This window comes from Pongo abelii, chromosome 16, assembly GCF_028885655.2.
Source record: "Pongo abelii isolate AG06213 chromosome 16, NHGRI_mPonAbe1-v2.0_pri, whole genome shotgun sequence".
NCBI lineage: Eukaryota > Metazoa > Chordata > Mammalia > Primates > Hominidae > Pongo > Pongo abelii.
In genome coordinates, this window is record NC_072001.2 from 37,549,926 (window position 1) to 37,568,804 (window position 18,879).

Consider the following 18,879-nt stretch of genomic DNA (forward strand, 5'->3'; position numbering starts at 1 on the left):
GGTTGACTTCCCTATAGTCTCTGAAATAAATTGAGACCAAGTTTTGCAGTAGTTAATTTACTATAAATAAATACTCTAAGCAATGTGAGTAACTTACCAGACTCTTCACCATAAATGTCCTGCATGAAAATTGAGCCCTGTTTGACACCTCAGCTATTTTAAAGATACACATACAAATTCCTCAGCTCTGCTAATCTGTAAAGGCTCAAATGTCCTTGCTTTCAGGCTCTGTGGGCTCTCCTGACAAGGAAAGTTGGTGTCAGAGAATCAAGATGGGGAGCTAAATGTCAAGAGGTTATTATTTCTGGTGGCCACCTTGTTAGACATTTATATTAAAATCCTGAAGAAAATAACACATACGTGCAGAATATTTACAACAATGGGAATAACTACAACGGCTACAGAGAAATTAACCCATTTCTTTGCAAAGCATCTAGCTGTGACGTTTTAGAGCATGGACCCGAAGTAAACCAAAAACATACTAGATTAATCTCTCTGTAGAGCACTGAACAAAAAGGCTAGGTTTCATTCTATAAACAAATTGGCTACCAGACATAGATGAAAATTTTATATAAGTGACACCCCTTACCCAACTCCTTGATAGAATTTATAGATGTTATGCAAATCTTTCATCCTCTCTCTCACACCCCATCCCCACAAAGATCCAAATATGTAAGCCATTGAGAAGAGATTCATAGATACAAATGTTTTGGAATGAATTAAAGCTGGTTTGTAATGTACAATCCCCTTGAGCAGAATATGAGGCTCAGGAGAAGCCATTATTTCTGCCTCTGTCAAGTGCAGAATAATTGAATATTTTCAGATCCAAATTCCAAAATGGTTAGTCCTTAAGTAAATTAAATGTCAGTAAATAAAATGGTGAAATTTTTATTTTTATGCAGATACTGTAGTTGCAGGAGTATGAGGAGAGAAAAATCTCTAAGAAATCTGAGCAAAATAAGACCCCGGAATCACAGATGTTTATGAATGATAATCCTGGACCCTTATCCCACAGGGTGTCCATCCTAAAGGCTTGCCTGATTAGCTGGAGCTGGGGTATGTGAGGTTGTGTGCTCTATTTCCTTACACCATTTTCACCGTGACAGGCAGCATTGTGGGGTGTTCAGTGTTGAGGGTGGGTGTATCTCAGCTTGAAATAGTGAGAGCTCTTAGCCTGAAGGTATGGGTTGGAGACAGGAAGTTACAATGTACATATCCAAATGTCACTAAGGAGGCTTTATTGCATTCCTTACTTAACATTTTGTACTTTGTATACAGGCAAACCGTTTTATTAACTTTCTCTTTCTCTCTCTGTCTCTCTTTTCCCCCAATTAAACTTTGTGTGGCTGGTTAGCTGGTCAGAATTATAGCTCTTGATTTAACCTTAGAGAAATGGAGAAACAGAGAGGTGAAATGATTTGTTCAAGGTCACCAACAGCAGAGCTGGATTTAGAAATGACTGCTTCTTGATTATCTGGGCACTGAGCCAGTCTGCCTCTCCTTGCTTTAGCTTAATTGTCAAATACCTTTATTTGAATTAGTTTTTCTTTCAGGTTTCTGTCTGCACACAAAGTATACATGGATTTTGTACTTCAGCCCCATTGCTGAAAGCAACAGCTTGCTATTTCTGGCAGGCAACTCCATCCTCCTCTGGAACAAAGCCCCATCAGGTCCCAGACCTGGCTTTGTAAGCTGGTCCCAGGTGCTGTTTGAGGGATGTGTGTGTGTGTGTGTCTGTGTGTGTGTGTGTGTGTGTGTGTGTGTTATTTGTGCGTATAAAGATAATCTTGAGAGCCCAAATGGGTTCAGGACCCCTGTGAGGGCAGCATCTTTGCATCTAATCCTATCCACAGGAGCTAAAGTCACAGCAGCTCAGATAAGGGTCACATTCCAAGCTCTTATATACTACCCTGCCCTTGTCCCTGCAGAGGCCCCATGGGGTGTCTTCAAAGGGGAGCCTTTGGCTGACAAGGTGACTTGTCACCTGCTGCATTTGGGCCTACTCAGCAGAAAGTGCCTTCCCAAGGTGGCACAAAGGGTATAACCCTTTGGACACAGTGACTCATCTGTAACCTCCAGCTGGCTGGGCATTTAAACCAAACCCATTTTATAAGACCAAAGTGTGTGTAGTGGGAGGTCGGTCTGGGGCAGAGACTATTCAGGTCAATGGGAGCGTTGGGACCGGAGCCGAAACACGCATTCTGTCCCCCTGACCTTCTCCAGCAGCACTAGATGCTCTCTCATAATCTTCAAGCCTTTGGCTCATCTTTTCTCACTGCCCTTTTCAGCCACCATTTTAATCATCTGCCTTGTGGCTTTTCATTCCTGCTGCCCAGTGTCACTCAACTCCTTCTCTTTCCCCAGCCTCCTGAGCCAGGGCCAAAGGTTGTTTAAGGTCCCCGAAAATTAACTTCAGTCCCCTACAAGGTGAACTGTTGCTTTCTGATGAAGCCTCACAGCCCCGATGAGCCTGTGAAAATATTCCACGCAAAAATAGCCCAATGCTTACCATGAGAGACACAAGAGTTTTGGTTCACTCAGTCCCAGACGGATCCCTCTAGTTTTCTCCTTGCTTACAAGATGCATTCACTCATTTCCAGAGCTGTCCAGTTCTTTCAGGTGATTCCTAGGTCATTTTGATAAAGTGTCTTAACTCAGCACAGTTAGGTTTGTAACATTTACTGAAGGCTACAGACTGGCTCTCTCCTGCTTGCTCACACCAGATGGGGTGAGACAGGACAGTGAGGAAAGGAGAAAGGGCTCCCTGCTGAAAGGATGTATGTTGTCATGAGTGGTAGGATGCACAACTCCCTGCTTCTTCCTCCAAAGCTCTGTCACTTAAGGGCCAGCCTTAGGAGCCTTGTATCAGTGAATATTGACTGGAACCTCAAGGCTACCCTGAGGTGAGCTCAAACTCTTGGGGGTACCTGCTGTTCGGACTCAGTCTCCAAACAGTCCTCCAAACACAAAATGACCCAAAGGTGGGTCCCTGAGCAGCTCTCCTAGGTTGACCTTGATCATCCTAAGCTTCAGAACCAACCCACCAAGAAGAAAATCATAGAGCCAGCAATCAGCATCACTCTGTTGGAGCTTTTCCAAGTGTCTTGTCTGGGCTATTTTCAGGACTATCCGCTGAGGGAGGGCACTGTCTCCTCGATCAGTCAGAAGGTTAAGGGCTACATAAGTCACTTTGGGATGTTCTATTTCCTGGTCCAACACATCCACTCACTCATTCATTCATTCATTTATTCATTTCTTGTGGATGGATTGGAGCTGCCCATGATCAGATTGCTATGTTAAGTGAGGTGCAGAAATTCTAATGCATGAACAAGAGGCTTTTTTGGGAGAAAAGATATAGACATAAAAACTTATCAAATGAAGTGGGAAATAATAAGTATCTAAAGTGAACAATAATAATAAACAATAGCCAACCTTTATATAGCGCCTATTATATACGTGGCACATTGTGTGTGTATGTGTGTGTATTTGTTTTATTGTGAAAAAATACACATAACCTTTTAGCACCTTAACCATTTTTAAGTGTGCAGTTCAGTGACATTAAGTACATTCACCTTGTGGTGCAACCATCACCATTATCCATTTCCAAAACTTTTTATCTTCCCAAACTGAAACTCTGCGCCCATTTAACAATAATCCCGATTTCCTTCTTCCCCCGGGACGCTTGCAAGCACCTTTCTATTTCTCTATGAATTTGACGACACCAGAAACTTATATAAGTGGACTGGTACAGTATTTGTCCTTTTGTGAAGTCGAAAGCACTTTGTATGTGTTAACTCATTTAATCATAGTAATGGTCCTATGAGGTAAGTAAAATCATTACCCCTCTTTTACAGACGAGGAAATTAAAATAAATACAGAGAGGTTAAACAAGAAGTAGAAATTAAATATTCAGAGGGATCAGAAAAAGGAAAAGATCTCCCTTAATTTGGTTCTCCGCCCCCAGGAGTCCGTGAACCAATTAAAAGGAAGCAAACAGTCCCCTTGTTGGAGGCGCCGCCACCTTGCAAGACCATCTCCGCTTCTATACAAGGGCCGCGCAACTGGAGAGGGCCCTTCTGCAGGAGAGAAGAGGGAATGTGCTGAATGAGTTAAAGTGCCCTTTGTCCACCCCCCTAGCACTCGGCGGGCGCAGGCTGAGCTGGTGACCCGGGCAGGACCGGAGCCAAAGGATTAATCCATCACAATGAGACGTTCTATTCTGGGCAGGCGGCGCGAGCAGATGCTGGGCGCCGGCGGAGGCAGCGTGCAGGGCTGGCGCTCAAGCAGACCGCCCGCACCCTGCGGTCCACCCGACCCTGCTCCCTAATGAGAAGAGAGGAGCCGAACCCAGGCAGCCGCTCCCTGTTGACGCCTTAGGCGTTTCAAAACTAGACTGGCCGGAGCCAATGGAATGTCTTGGGTGGGCCATTCTGAGAAACCCAATTTTCTTGCTTAGGCTATGTTTAGAATCCAGAAAGTCACTTCAATTACCCCACTTTCCTTACAAATCCAATCCGCTTCTTACCTCTCACTCCACCGTGCAGCCTCCCCGCCACTCCACTTGCCCCAGAATTTTTCTGCTAAATCCACTCCCCAGTCCACTCCACGGTGGAACTGGGGACTGGAGTAAATAACCACCCCAGCCTCTCAATTAGAAAAAGGAAATCCACTCAGTCTCAGGGAATTTTAGGGGCCGGAAGTCTAATTTTTTGATGTGAAAGCACCACTTCTGTGACCTTATGGAGATTATGGCCTGGCCAGCCAGCCCCACTCCCATAATCTTTTGACCGTTCGATCTCCTGCTTACACTGGACTGGGACAGAGCAGCCCAGTGATTCATTCCCAGATTGCACCCTCTAGCTATGCCAGGGAGGAGAGGAAAAAGAAGGAAAAACAGTAGTTAGATACTGTGGGTTAGAAAGCCCAATTTTGCAATTGCTCTTTAAAAATCGGACTTAGTGACATTACAACACTCCTTTGGAGGTATCAGTCCCTTCCAGGGACAGAAGCATATTTTGGGTCATGGAGAAGAGCATTTTGCAGGTTATATTAGAGATTCTGCCGGAAAATTTAACAAATCTAAAGTCTGCTTGCTTGATTAATTTTTAGGATATGTTTTCCCCCAGCTTTATTAGGGTACAATTAACAAATACAAATTGTATCTATTTGCAGTATACAGTGTTTTGATATATTTATACCAAAGCTTTAAATATCAGAGAGGGATGTTAGGATGACATTTAGAAGGGTAAAGGATTGTCTCTATTTTTGTGGGTATTCTTGGCTTGGTTTTAAAAGTGGTTGGGATTATTTCCCCCAAATTTTCTAATTTTCTAATCCTTCTAACATGTCTGCCTAACCCAATTTTTTTTTCTTTTCTTTTTTTTTTTGAGACAGAGTTTTTCTCTTGTCTCCCAGGCTGGGGTGCAGTGGTGCAATCTCAGCTCACTGCAACCTCCACCTCCTGGGTTCAAGCAATTCTCCAGCCTCAGCCACCAGAGAAGCTGGGATTACAGTCACCCACCACCATGCCCGGCTAATTTTTGTATTTTTGGTAGAGACAGTGTTTCGCCATGTTGGCCAGGGTGGTCTCGAACTCCTGACCTCAGGTGATCCCCCACCTCAGTCTCCCAAAGTGCTGGGATTACAGATGTGAGCCACCGTACCCAGCCCCAATTTCTACTTATTGTTTCTCTCTGCTTCTATCTAGACCATCCATTACTCAATGGTATGTCATAGAAGATCTTTGGCCAAATGTCAGACTTTTATCTTACATATCCCAGAGTAGGGAGTAAGTACTAAAGCTTCTAAAATGTTCTCACTCACACGCTTCATCAATGCAAATGACAGTTTGAAAGACCAAGAGCTTTTGGATTCTACTTGGACTTCTTTTGAAGGGAGACTTGGGCTCATCCTGCTGGCCTCTGCCCTCTGCTAACCTCCCAGGACTCCTGACTGGGCCTATGCTGGAAACCAACCACACAAGATGAATGTCTTGCCAAGCTGGATGTGGAAGCATATTTGGTCCTTTGAAGGTTAATGATCAATCCAGACCACAAATGGATGACAGTCAAACACTGCCTCGGGTAGGCTAATGGCTTGTGTTTCAGGACTGAGAACTCATTAACAGTCCGTTGCTGCTTTGTCTACTCCTAACGATTGGCCTCCACCTCCACTAACATTCCGCCCTTCCCTTGGCTCTTGGCTTTTTCTCTGCTTCAACCCCAGACTTTCTCTCTCTCTCTCTGTCTCTGAGCCTCGGCTTCTCTTACAGACTCTATCCCACTCTCATTCCAAGACACAGAACCCTTCTTATCTACCTGAAGCTATAGTTGGTCATTGGTATCATGGAAAACAGGAGCTGACTATGCCTTAAAAATCATTTATTGCAGTGATTTTTAAACAATGTTTAAAGGAGCCTTGAGATTCCTTGGTGGCAAGCAACAGAGGCTACTGAATATGTGTATGTATGTGTGATGAGTACTCATAGCAGTGAATATTTGGAAAGCAGAGCCTCCAAGAGTCCCTTATGCACACATGCATACTTATCAATCAGAACAAAGGACTGGTATTTGTTTTATATATTGGGGTACTTTATTGCTTGATTTTTTTTTTAAAAAAAGATTCTGTTATTTAAAGAAAATAGTTTAAATATCACAGTGATCCCATCCTGCCCCTTCGTTATCTGCAGGGGTGCCCCTGAGTGTCCCCAGGTGAGATCTCCATGCCTACATTACTCTACACAGAATAACTCTCTCCTGGTTCCAGTCCCAAATAAAGAGGACAGAGCCTCATGAGTCTATCTGGGCCAAGGTGGGTTATTGCCAAGAATAACCTGGCATCAGGGGATTCAAACTCTTTGCCTTCAAGCTCTGGCATTCCAGTAAGGGCTGACTTGGAACTGTCACAGAGAAACTGAGCAGGCGGGGACAGTAAATGCAGTCTAGCACTTGTTTGGAACTAGAGCATGGCTCAAAAATAATCACAATGAATAAACCTTGCTATCAGCTTTCTTTAAATAAATATACACACAATGCTAAATCCTTTTGCTTTAGGACTTGAATTTGATTGTACATTCTTGGATACCTAAGAATCTCCCAATACTGCTCCAGCTTGTAACTTTTTTTTTCAGAAAGAGTATTTTCTCAGATGTCTAGATGTCTCTGTAAAAGTGAACAGAATTACTATTTTTAAGAGGAGGGTGCCTGTGTTCTTCACGCTTATAATACCTCCAAGAAACTTACAGAGAACACTATGCATACTTACATGAGATTAAATTGCAATCCCTAAGGGAATCCCAGACTCACTCTGGATCAACAGTAGTTGCTAATGTGTTTAATGCAGACTACGATAATAACAATGATCATATTAATACTATTTATGGAGCACTTCTATGTACCAGATGCAATGCTATGTATTGTATATGTAATCTTCACAATATTTACATGAGACAGGTTCTCTATTCTTATTCTACAGAAAAGAACACTGATGCTAATGTTCAAGAATAAGCATATCTAAAGTTAAAGCTTCAATGTGGCAGGAGTAGGAGTCAAGCAAAATTCATCTGACTCCAAAATGAATATTCTCAATTTCAATGCTAAATACTGTTATGCTGCTCCTATTGGAACATGGGACACAGACCTCACTAAATGGTGATGATCAAGGTGAGAGAATATGAGAGGATAGACAATAACCTTATCTTGAGTTAAGCTTCCCTAGGCTTCTACTCTCAATGCCAAGAGATTCCTTTCTCAACTAATAATGATGCGATGAAGTGCAGCATGAGCTCCTCAAGAGATTTATTTTGGATCAATGAGTCTCTTGACATGTCCTACTGAAACAGTCAAATATCTAAGGCATTGCTCAGACCCGGCTGCCAGTAACCTGCCTTTGAGCCACTAAGCCATAAAAGAAAGAGATCCCAACCAACACGCGCTAGGAGACACCCAAGCCAAATCAAGTAGAAACAAGACACTCAAGAAATATGGATGGCATGTGAATAGCTCATATATTCAGCTGTTGTGCATTGAGTACATAATTTAGTGCTGATCTTTGGCATTCCGATGCACCTCCTTCCCCTCCCCACACCCATCCGTCCCCATCAACCAGTTGTCTGACCAACTGCAGAGACAACTGGCTGGTCTCTCTTTCTCTCTCGCTCTCTCCCCATTTTTATATATGTATATATTTGACTCTGAATAGACACTATATGTAATTTTTACTTAACTAACTTGGAAGAATAGCCTTTATGGTAAGTAACTAATGACCTCATTTCTTAGGAGATGAAAGAAGGAACAGATACACCTACCCCTCTGCACACTAACTGTCCTGGAGTCAGGGTGTTATCCTAGTGGGGTCCATTTAGAGGTGGTATAGATCAGTGAATCACAAATTTTAAAGTACAAAAAAAGTCCTCTTGGGATTTTATTACAATGCAGAGTCTTATTTGGTGAGGCCTAGGATTCTGCATTTCAATCAGTCATCCAGGTAATGCCACTGGGGTTGTCTGAGGATCATACTTTGAATAGAAAAGGACGAACATAAGAAAAAGAAAATGACAGTGACCAGAGGAACATGGACGAAAAGGAGGAAAGTTAGTTCCTTAAAAAACACTCCTGACTCGCTACAGAAAAAGGGAGATTAAGAGATGGGAGAATGGGGGCTCTGCCTTATTTTGACAAAACTATGTCTAAGAGAATTACAGGAATCTAAGCCTCAGAATTTGTAGGCTAATTCAGGAATGTCTTGATCCTATGTGGGTTATTGTCATGGAATGGCCAGAAGAATGTTTCTCAATCCTGGCTGTGTTTTAGAATCACTAGAGTGTTAAAACCATATTCATGCTGTATTTCTATCAAAAGAAAATATCTGGAAGTGGAGTCCTGGCTTCAAGTTTGTTTGTTTGTTTGGATCTCTCCAGGTGGGGAACCCCTGGTCTAACTGTTCCATGTGGCAAAGGGTTTTCTGCATTTTAAAAGCCTGAATTAAAGAAGTTCATAGCTGAATCATTCTCTGGCTGGGACAGGGCTAATCCAGAAGTTTGATTCAGTGGAACAAATTGCCCTACTTAGGTGAAAAACTGAAGCTTGGACATTTTTCAATTTGGGGATTGCTGTATTCTACTTGCAGATGGTTTTCAGAGTGATACCAGGTGGACTCATGAATAGAACATTCTCAGCCCAAGTCTGGTCACAAACCAGATATAGATGTTACATGATTTATTATAAGGAATTGGCTTATCCCATTATAGAGGCTGAGAAGTCCCAAGATCTGCAAAGGGCAAGCTGGTGACCCAGGACAAATATTGGTTGTTCCAGTCCCAGCCTGAAGGCCTGAGAACCAGGAGAGCCAATGGTGTAAGTTCCAGTCTGAATCTGAGTCTAAAGGCAGGAGAAGACCAATGTCTCTGTGCAAAGAAAGGCAGAGAGAGCTTGAATCTCACTTTCTCATCTTTTTGTTCCATTCAGGCCTCCAATGGATTGGATAAGGTCCGCTCATATTGGGGAGGGCAATCTGCTTTACTCAATCCACTGATTCAAATGTTAATCTCATCCAGAAACACCCTCGCAGACACACCCAGAATAACGTTTGACCAAATACCTGGACACCTTGTGACCCAGTGAAGATGACACATCGAATTAACTATCACATCATAGGATCTCATGGAAAGATGATTTAGAGCCAGCTCTACTACTTACTATTCATTAAGAGAGGCTGTCAGGGAAGACAGAGCAATTTGCAACTAGACTGAAATTTAAGCATTATCTCGGGCTGGGCGTGGTGGCTCACGCCTGTAATCCTAGCACTTTGGGAGGCTGAGGCAGGTAGATCATCTGAGGTCAGGAGTTCAAGACCAGCCTGGCTAACATGGTGAAACCCCATCTCTACTAAAAATACAAAAATTAGCCAGGTGTGGTGGCAGGTGCCTGTAATCCCAGCTACTCGGGAGGCTGAGGCAGGAGAATCACTGGAACCTGGGAGGTGGAGAGTGCAGTGAGCCGAGATCATGCCATTGCACTCCAGTCTGAGTGACAAAGCGAGACTCCATCTCAACATAATAATAATAATTATTATTACCTCAAGCACTATCTTTAAATATCTTCCGACAGCAATGTTATCAAATAATGTGTGTATGTATATATTCCACCAGCCCCTTAATTTGGTCCAGCTTTTAGAATATCATTATAAAACCATGAGCCCTCAGCCGTAGCAAGAATCCCTGGATGTTGTTCTTGCTTTGTTTATTCTTTCATATTCCCGTCCCCATTTTCCATCTAAATCCTACCAGTCCTCTAAGGCCAGCTTATATTTCACCTTCTTCATAACACATGTGCTACTAGTCACTCCAGCTCATGATAATCTCTGTTTCTTTGGGCTTCATGGCTCTTACTACTGTTATAAGGCTTTCTTGCCACTTTATTACATACTATCTGATATTTCTTGTATTGAAGAACAATTAAAAACTGGAACATTGGTGTCATATATACCTAGGTTCAAATCTGACTTTGCTGTTTATTAGTTATATAGCCCTGGGAGGGTATTTACCTTCTCTGACTTTCAAGTGCATTAGCAGAATAAGAATGACAATGCCCAAGTCAAACTCATAGAAGTAGAGAGAATGGTGGTTGCCAAGGGCCAACGAGTGGGGAAAATGGGGAGATGTTGGTCCAAGGGTTAAAAAAAAAAAAGAATGCGGCTGGGTGTGGTGGCTCACACCTGTAATTCCAGCACTTTGCGGGGCTGAGATAGGCAGATCACGAGGTCAGGAGTTAGAGACCAGCCTGGCCAACATAGTGAAACCCTCTCTACTAAAAATACAAAAATTACCCGGGCATGGTGGTGCACACCTCTAGTTCCAGCTACACAGGAGGCTGAGGCAGGAGAATCGCTTGAACCTAGGAGGCGCAGGTTGCAGTGAGCTAAGATCTTGCCACTGCACTCCAGCCTGGGGGAAGAGAGAGATATTGTCTCAAAAAAAAAAAAAAAAAAAGAATCCCCTGGCTTGCAGAGAAATAGTAAAGGTTAAATGAATGAGAATAATGAATAACTGTGTTTCATCTGTGACTTACATGGTCCTATTTCAGAGTTGTGTGATGAACAATGAACACAGTCCAGTAAGAAAATATTAACAAAATAACTCAAGTTTTTAACTTACCTTTCTTTATACCTGGAAGGAATATATAATTCACAACAAACCTTTTATAATCCTCTTTCTTTTTCCATACACTTCCCTTATGCCCCACAACTGCTCAGAACTTTCTTTTCTTGCCTTCCAAGTAACTTCTCTCCCAGCCCCAGAAGGCAAAAATCTTGCGTTCTTATCCCTACCCCTTTCTTTTCCCCTCTCAAGGTCTCTATGTCTGGCCATTCCTGCAAATTTGCAGAGCAATACAGTCAGATCTGGCAAAGGCTAATACTCTCCCAAACACACTCAGAGGTTGAGAAAGAGGGAAAGACCAACAAACAGAGGGAAAAGACCAGACGTATTATTTTTGTTCTGCCATATGTGTAAAGAATTTAGAGTCACCTGGCACATAGTACAAGCCCTTCAAAGGGTAGCTACTACTATTTTATTACTATATCGTATTACAGAATGAAATCAGAATTACATTTCTTTTCTTTACAAATATGTAGTCTGCTCACAGACTTACTGGACTGTGCTGATTGTTCATCATACAACTCTGAAATAGGACCACGTGAATCACAGATAAAATGCAGTTATGCTCTCATTATTGCAAGCTTTTTTAGGGAAAGAACTTTAGAACTTTTTCCTATACTTTTATACAACTCTCTACCAGTGCTGCCGAATATAACTTCCTGCAATGATGGAAATGGTCTACCATCTTTGCTGTCCAATATGGTAGCCACCAGCTACATGTGACTATTGAGTACTTGAAACATAGCTAGTGCAAGTCAGAAACTGATTTTTCTATTTTATATAATGTGTTTAATTTACATTACAAGTTCCATGTGGCCAGTGACTACCATATTGGACAGAGCAGACAACACCTACCACGGTACCTTGCACAAAGTAGATACTCAGTAACATTTATTGACTGGATGGATGAATTAGTGATTAAATGAACCAAACTATAAATAATACAGTTACAGTGCTGATATTTTTACAAGTAGATAATTTTGCTAGTTACTTCTCTGTTGCTACACACTCTGGAGTAGTTTTCTTGCCACAGGAAAGACTAGCAAACGCTGAAACAGATAAGCAAGATTCTATTTTTAGGTCTCATTTTTTCTTTGCTCAGTATAAATTCATTCTGACTCTGAGGTCAGACCCTTTTGTTTTTCAAAAATAAAAAAATGTAATGTACATGTTTTATTTAATGGTGAGTTCTCGTTATGACATTTCCCTTCAGGAATGAAAGAGGAAGAGATCAGTTATTGTCAATGCACCCACAAGCAAATTCAGCCATCTCCCTCAACACTGAAGAGAAATGTCAAAAAAGATTAATCATGCATTAAAGACACATGGACATGTTATATCTCTCATATATTGAAGGACTGTGACATATTTAAACATTTGTAGACCATTATTAGATAGTCAAGAGCTTGGCAGCCTCTAAATAACGTTTATAGTAGTAGCTCTATGATCTCACCCATCTTAAAGATGGAAATATTTCATTGATAATTCATCTGAATGGTAGTTTGGTTCTTTGGGAGTTTTTTGTTTTGTGTGTTTTTGTTTTGTTTTCGTCTTGTTTTTGACACAGGATCTCACTCTGTCACACAGGCTGGAGTGCAGTGACACAATCATGGCTCACTGCAGCCTCAACCTCTCAACTTACTGGGCCTCAAAAGATCCTCCCACGTCAGCCTCTAGAGTTGCTGGGACTACAGGTGCACATTACGATGCCTGGCTAATTTTTGTGGGTTTTTTTTTTTTTTTTTTTGTAGAGATGTGGTCTCACTATGTTGCCCAGGCTGGTCTTGAACTCCTGGGCTCAAGCGATCCTCTCTCCTCAGCTTCCTAAAGTGCTGGGATTGCAAGTGTGAGCTGCCACAACTGACTGGTAGTTGTTTTTAAGAATATTGACCCTTTAAAAAAAATCTTTGTGTTGTTGAATTTGCTTCTTCATCATTTAGTGATGAAGTTACTACTCCATGAGTAGAGTTTCTGCTTAGAGTGATTACAAAGTTTTGGAAATAGATAATGGTGATGGCTGCACAATATTGTAAATGTAGTTAATGCCACTGAATTGTACACTTAAAATGGCTTAGATGGCAAATTTTGTGTTATACATATTTATCGTAATTTTCAAACACAGAATTGGTAGTTCAGTAGATCTCACATAAAAGAAAAATAACACTTGGAGAGGCCAACCGCCAAGTTTAACCCCAAGTATTTAGCCCAGCAAAGTAATAATAAAAACCTCAGGACTTTGATTTTGACAACTAACATCCTGTAAGGAAATAAGGCTGTCCTCCAAACAACTGCAATGAAATAATAACCAATGGCATAAATTGGAGGCAGAGGAAGGGATGGTAATAGGGTTTGAGGAAGGCTGCTGGAGGGCACACTTCACCTTTGAGTGATATACTGGAGTACAACTATATCCTCCTACGAACATCTCATGGGGCCACTGGCAGAAAAAGAATGACGGGCTGGAATCAGTGAACTGACTTAATGTGGCATTTCTTCAGTGGTGTGTGGCTGTACTGTGATATTAGTACTAGAAAGGACTCTCAGCGCCATTTTTTCATCCCTTTAACTTGAAGCAGGACCACAATCAAGCCATCTCAAGCTGAGAACTTACACTTTTTCCGAAGACTTCCAAAGTGATTCCGGGGGTATCTATTTTTTATTTTATTTTTTTGAGACAGGGTTCTTGCTATGTCATCCGGGCTCGAGTGCAGTGGTGTGATCATGTCTCACTGCAGCCTCAGCCTCTCGGGTTCAACTGATCCTCCCACCTCAGCCTCCTGAGAAGCTAGAATTACGAGCATGCGTCACCACCCTTGGCTAATTTTTGTATTTTTTGTAGAGATTGGGTTTCGCCATGTTGCCCAGGCTGGTCTTGAACTCCTGGGCTCAAGCAATCTGCCCACCTCGACCCCCAAAGTCCTGGGAATCCAGGCATGAGCACTGCTCCTGGCCCCATGGATGTCTAATCCACATCTCCTAGATGGGAATTTACTCTCCTCCTTTTGTCCTGACTAATTAGAAGTAGACAGGAAGTCACCATCAATTTGTTGCTAACCTCTTAAGTTTCCCATCTGTCTTTCACAACCCAGATCCTGGAAATGGCTAAGGTGCTTCAGGAAGGGGGTAACTCATAGTGCCTTGCATTTCCTGTAAGTAGCAACCAGGGTTCAGGCAGGAAAGCAGAGCCAAAATGATTATTACAGGAGTAACGAATTGAATATAGGAATGAGATGATACACAAGTTTGGGAGGATCTGAGTAAAGTCTGGAAGCAAGAGTCAGAGGAGCAGAGCAAGTGTCACCAACCATGCAGTTGAAGCGCTGACATGGATGGACATGTCAGGACTTGCAGGGAAACCTGAGAAGCCAGGCACGTCTAGCTGGCAGAGTAAGGCCATAAAAGAGGAGCTGATGGAGAGGTCTAAGGGAGGCCGTGCTGCCTTCCTGCCACTATGTGGGCCACGGCCAAGAGCTGTGGAGGGCCTGGCGCCACTGTTGGTCAGCAAGGCCAGAGGCAGAGAAAATGGTCAGCAAGGCCAGAGGCAGAGAAAATGGTCATCTTCGGCCAGAGGCAGAAGCAGAGCAGAAGAATGTAAAGACCAGCTGGAACCCGCCAGACATCTCTGATTCTACCCATTACCATAATGACCACACAACCTTCTATGAGTAACAGCTGCTGCTTTCCTTCTGTCTTCCAAATCTCACACCAATTTCTCCTTTGACCGACTCTAACTCTGAACCATGTAGGTACCAGCGTAACCAAGTTGAAATGGCATAACGTAGCACAGCATATCACCTTTCTATGTCTTGCAATTAATGTCTAGATTTAAGCTTCAATAAAGGCGTTGAAAATGTTCCTTAAATCTAAATGAAAATAGTTCTTATTCATCCTATTCTTACCCTATTCAGGTGAATAAAATATTGAAAATTGACTCTTAAAAATCATGGGTATTTCACTTTTTCCCTGCTGACACTGTTCATTTACTTCATGGTAATTGATGGTAGAAAAAGATAGCACTTTGTTACTCCCCATCACATCAGGCTGAGTTACAAGACTATCATTCCACATTTTCAGTTCAATTGTAAAGCATTATCTATCAACAAATTAAGCAGTTTCTAAATTGGCTGTCTTTACATAATGCCTAACATCCAGAAGTATTGTTTGCAGTGATAAAAGCTTGGAAACAACCAAAATATCCATCATTAGGAGAGTGGTTAAATAAATTATGGAACAAACATGCAGTGGAATACTATACAGCCTTTGGGAAAAAATAAGGCACAGCCCTGATTATGGAACCTTCACAGTGTTTTTTGTTAAGTGAAAAAGGCAATGTGAAAACAGTGTATGTGGTACCATTAAACAAAGGGGCGCGTAAAATACATAGATGCATATATGCACATATTATGTGTATTCCCTCCAGGGAAACTGAGTGGGAATGGAGGGGGAGAAAGAATGTATAATCTTTGAATTTTGTGCCATATGTTTGTGTTGCTTACTAGATAAATGGGTGGATAGATAGATAGATGATAGATAGATGATAGATAGATAGATAGATAGATGATAGATAGATGATAGATAATTGATGGATGGATAGATAGATAGATAGATAGATAGATAGATAGATAGATAGATAGATAGATAGACCCACATATTAACAATGGTCTGCTCTCTGATATAGTATGACCTGGCTTATTTTACCTTTAAATCCTCTGCTTTCAGCATCAAGAATGCCCAGGAGAAAAAAACGTTATCATAATCTGTATCATAATTAGAAAACCAAATTTACATATTGGGTCAATGTACCAAAGTGCACACATAGAAAGACATGGAAAAAATGTACTACTTCCTCTGTTCTGCTTCATTTCATTCCTCAATATAACCAATATTTTTGTATATGTTTGTACATTTTGTTACATGAATTTAGAGATGATGCAAATTACCTGTTATAAGTGATTCTTCTTTGAGACACCGCCTATTCTGAACTACAGAAAGAACTTCCTTGCTCTCATCACCAGAACCAGTTATTATGGGGGGAGAATATTGTACTAATCTAGGTCCGTTAAGAGGCTTATTCTGCCCCCTCTACTTTTCCTGGACCACCTGCTACAGGAGGATTGGATTTGCTGTTTCTCCTTTGTAATTCATTTCCTCTGTCTAAATTACATTTCCCTGTTTCATTCCACCCAGATGCATTACAGGTGATCAACTTCTGAACTCCCTTGTCCAATAGCCACATGTTCTTCCTTGAATGTAGCTGTCCAAGGTTAGAAGCAAACTGTATTTTGCACAGGATCCTACTCTTGTGCAATATAAATCAGAGCTTCAGGAGAGGAGTGGGTCAGTATGGGCTTTAAGGTTAGTACTGATTTCCTGGGAACTGAGAAGAGCTTCTCTCTTACATAGGCTGTGTCTCTGTCCTTTCTATTTCCTTCTGGCCCTTTATTAGCTAATATCCATGTTCAATATATTTGGCAGTGGTCATTACAAAAAGGGGTTTGGCACACAATCAGGGGACAAGGGCTTTCTCCTTTGGTACTACATCAACCATCTCTTGATTAATATGCAGAATTAAAGGCATTGAAAAATTGTTAGATTGGCATTTTTAAAAATAGTTATTAGATTTCTTTCTTACAAGAAATTCTGGCCTTTCCTTTGTTTCTTGCCATGGCCTGTCTGTATGCAAAAGGACACTCACGCTTCACGAATCCCATTCGTGGCTCTTCCACTAGCACTGCACGACCCTCTCAGTTGCTTGATGAAGAACAGCACCTTGGAGGTGAGGATTGTATTGGCATATGCATGCCAATTGGCTGCATCTTCAATTCTCAATCCAATCTATAGTTTCTGATTATTTGCAGTGTGAGAAGCTGACTTACTACAGCTGTCTCCATTAGGGATGGCTTATTTAGAGATCATTAAAAAATAGATGAGACTGACGCTCTGACCACCAGCATTAGTATTTTACCACACCTCTCTTCTTCCTCAGAAAGCTTTTGGAGACCAGGGTGAATGTCACTGGTTTAACACGTCTCTTATTATGATTTCTTTTTCTCAGCCTATTCCAGCTGCACTAGGTTTCTGGCTCTCCTTCTAACTCAGGGCTTTGGCACCTACTATCCCCTCTGCCTGGAATGCTCCTCTCCTAAACAGCCACGTGGCTCACTCCTTCACTTTCTTCAGGCTGTTGTTCAAATCACTTTCCTATTGGCCGCCCTGTTTAATATGACCCCCTGCACTTCCTATCCCATGTAATGCTTTTTTTTTCCTCCAAGGTCCCTCACTTTGTATGTTTTAATTTTTGCTATTGTGTCACTCCAGGTTCCAAGAGGGCAGGGATTTTTGTCTCCCTTGTTCACAACTATATCCCCTCTGCCTGGCACACAGTAGGTACTCTGGAAGGAAGGAACAACTTAATTGTTGTAATTCCAGTTCTCCTCCCCTTTTTGATGAATGGGTTAACCTGATACAATGCCCTCAAGACCCAAAGATGGGTCAGCACCAATACTTCATGGTATTAAGACATGCAGATGGGTCAGGAGCCAATACTTATCTATCAACTGCTAGTCTGTTCTAAGCGTTTTGTATTTTGACTCTTATCATTTTGTCTATCCAGTACCATCACCATTCCATCCCAACCATTTCTTGGAGACTTCCCTCCCTTCTTCTGAGAACTTCTCCTTGCCAACTCCATCCACACAGCCACCATAAGAGCCTCTGTGTTAACACAGCTCTTGGGCCGCATTGTTGGGTACAGGAATAGACCTCTCACTCAAGTGAAACCAAAGACCTGGCTCAGAAGACTTGGAATCCCTACCAGGAGATCGAAACTCAGCCTGGTTGTTCTACTGATTTGAGAAAATATAAGTCTGGGAGCTGCTGTTGGCAAGCCACATTTCCCTTCATGGAGACTGGCAAACAAGGAAAGCTGGTCTGCGGCAGAGAGAGGAACAAGCCTGCAGAGAGGCACAGAGATGTGAGACCAAGTGTAGTCCTGAGGCCCTGGGAGTCCCTGATTTCAGTCCTCGGGAGAGTCAGCTGTACTTCTCTCCTTGAATTATTAAATACCCATGTAATCCTTATACTGCATTCTCTCTTTTTTCTTAAACAAATTAAAGCTAATTTTCTATCACTTGTTAAGAAAACTTTACTAATTCATTTAATGCTGACAGAAGCCTGATGAGGCAGCTCATCTTTCTCTGACTTCAGAAATGAGGAAGACTTGGGAAGGTTATGTTTTCCTCCAGGTGCTGGAGGAAAGTGGCGGAGCTGGGATTTGATCTCAGGCCAGCCTGATTCCAGAGCATGTATTAAGACTTCCATTCTGTCATTCAGTCAAGTCCAACCATCCTGATGGTTTGTCTGTTAAAAATGATTTATTGGCCCGGCACAGTGGCTCACGCTTGTAATCCCAGCACTTTGGGAGGCTGAGGTGAGCAGATCATGAGGTCAAGAGATCAAGACCACGGTGAAACCCCATCTCTACTAAAAATACAAAAAAATTAGCCTGGCGTGGTGGCGGGCGCCTGTAGTCCTAGCTACTCAGAGAGGTTGAGGCAGGAGAATGGCGTGAACCCAGGAGGCGGAGCTTGCAGTAGCTGAGATCGCGCCACTGCACTCCAGCCTGGGCGACAGAGCGAGACTCCATCTCAAAAAAAAAAAAAAAAGAAATGATTTATTATGGAGTTTCTACACTTACAAAATAGAGAGAATTGTACAATAATTCC

At 42.1% G+C, this 18,879-nt stretch overlaps 1 long non-coding RNA gene across 2 annotated transcripts; it reads left to right on the top strand.

The window, feature by feature from the left end:
• The first annotated feature begins 4,221 nt into the window (after positions 1–4,221).
• LOC129050467 (uncharacterized) lies at positions 4,222–18,233 on the top strand. Of its 2 annotated transcripts, none has more exons than XR_008514094.1 (4): positions 4,222–4,420; positions 5,708–6,083; positions 7,474–7,661; positions 17,769–18,233. It is a non-coding gene; the product is annotated as an uncharacterized LOC129050467 (long non-coding RNA). The 2 variants fall into 2 exon arrangements; XR_008514095.1 differs by having other exon boundaries at positions 5,848–6,083.
• The last annotated feature ends 646 nt before the right edge of the window (positions 18,234–18,879 follow it).